This window comes from Triticum urartu, chromosome 4A, assembly GCF_056163025.1.
Source record: "Triticum urartu cultivar PI428250 chromosome 4A, HENAU_Tu73, whole genome shotgun sequence".
Lineage (NCBI taxonomy): Eukaryota > Viridiplantae > Streptophyta > Magnoliopsida > Poales > Poaceae > Triticum > Triticum urartu.
In genome coordinates, this window is record NC_141876.1 from 418440186 (window position 1) to 418442563 (window position 2378).

The following is a 2378-nucleotide window of genomic DNA, read 5'->3' on the forward strand; positions in this document are numbered from 1 at the left end:
TCCCTTCCTCTTCGGGGAAAAACCAACGCAGTGCTCAAGATGTAGCAGTCAGCACACGCTCGCCCGTGGCATGTTGCCTTTTCGCCTCTTTTTCTCCCTCTTGGGCGATCTTCAATTCTCTTCCAGTTGATCAGACGACCCTATTATGCGATCAGCAGCAGAATTAGCACAATTGGTATACAATTATTGTTCCTCGGTGGAGGGGGACATTAACAAAAGAGGACTTCTTAACATTTTCTAGTTCGGCAGTAGCAGCATTTAGCTGCACCCGGCACTGCTCCAGCTCCTGGGCTAGCAAACAATTCTTCGCTGTAAGGACCTGGTCGTACAACGATCCTAAATCAGTTGTGCCAACTAGTTTCAGTCTCGGGGGCTACGGGCATATGGTTATCCTTTTTTGACAAAGAAAACTTACCTGCACATATGTCAGATATTACTTCGTGGCTCTTCTAATCCCATCTCGAGCAGCTCGGATGTATGCGTCGCCCGAGCTAAAGGCATTAAAAGCCTTGATACGTCCATTTTGCATCATGCTTTTATATCAATATTTATTGCATTATGGGCTGTTATTACACATTATGTCACAATACTTATGCCTATTCTCTCTTATTTTACAAGGTTTACATAAAGAGGGAGAATGCCGGCAGCTGGGATTCTGGGCTGGAAAAGGAGCAAATATTAGAGACCTATTCTACACAGCTCCAAAGTCCTGAAACTTCACGGAAGGTATTTTCAGAATATATAATAAATACTGAGTGCAAGAAATTCACCAGGGGGGCCACACCCTGCCCACGAGGGTGGGGGGGGGGGGGGCGCCCCCCTACCTCGTGGCCCCTTGGTGGCCCTCCGGTGGCCATCTTCTGCTATATGGAGTCTTTCAATGAAAAAAAAATGATAAGCCATCTTTCCAGACGATACTCCGCCGCCACGAGGCGGAACCTTGGCGGAACCAATCTAGGGCTCCGGCGGAGCTGTTCTGCCAGGGAAACTTCCCTCCGGGAGGGGGAATCATAGCCATCGTCATCACCAACGCTCCTCTCATCGGGAGAGGGCAATCTCCATCAACATCTTCACCAACACCATCTCCTCTCAAAACCCTAGTTCATCTCTTGTATCCAATTCTTGTCTCCAAGGCTGGGATTGGTACCTGTAGGTTGCTAGTAGTGTTAATTACTCCTTGTAGTTGATGCTAGTTGGTTTATTTGGTGGAAGATCATATGTTCAGATCCTATATGCATATTAATACCCCTCTGATTATGAACATGAATATGCTTTGTGAGTAGTTACGTTTGTTCCCGAGGACATGGGAGAAGTCTTGCTATTAGTAGTCATGTGAATCTGGTATTCGTTCGATATTTTGATGAGATGTATGTTGTCTCTCCTCTAGTGGTGTTATGTGAACGTCGACTACATAACACTTCACCATTATTTGGGCCTAGAGGAAGGCATTGGGAAGTAATAAGTAGATGATGGGTTGCTACAGTGACAGAAGCTTAAACCCTAGTTTATGCGTTGCTTCGTAAGGGGCTGATTTGGATCCATATGTTTCATGCTTTGGTTAGGTTTACCTTAATACTTTTGTTGTAGTTGTGGATGCTTGCAATAGAGGTTAATCATAAGTGGGATGCTTGTCCAAGTAAGGACAGTACCCAAGCACCGGTCCACCCACATACCAAATTATCAAAGTACCGAACGCGAATCATATGATCGTGATGAAACCTAGCTTGACGATATTCCCATGTGTCCTCGGGAGCGCTTTACATCATATAAGAGTTTGTCCAGGCTTGTCCTTTGCTACAAAAAGGATTGGGCCACCTTGCTGCACTTTATTTACTTTTGTTACTTGTTACTCGTTACAAATTATCCTATCACAAAACTATCTGTTACCTATCATTTCAGTACTTGCAGAGAATACCTTGCCGAAAACCGCTTATTATTTCCTTCTGCTCCTCGTTGGGTTCGACACTCTTACTTATCGAAAGGACTACGATAGATCCCCTATACTTGTGGGTCATCAAGACTCTTTTCTGGCTCCGTTGCCGGGGAGTGAAGCGCCTTTGGTAGGTGGAATTTGGTAAGGAAAAATTTATATAGTGTGTTGAAATTTACTGTCACTTGTTACTATGGAAAGTAATCCTCTGAGGGGCTTGTTCGGGGTATCTTCACCCCGACCAGTAGAGCAAAGAGTTGCTCCTCAACCTACTGAACCTACTGAAAATGAAAATGTCTTCTTTGAAATTCCTTCAGGTATGTTAGAAAAACTGCTAGCTATTCCTTTTGCAGGAGATGGAACAAAGCATCCTGATGAGCACCTAATATATGTTGATGAAGTTTGTGGATTATTTAAGCTTGCAGGTGTGCCCGGTGATGTTATTAAG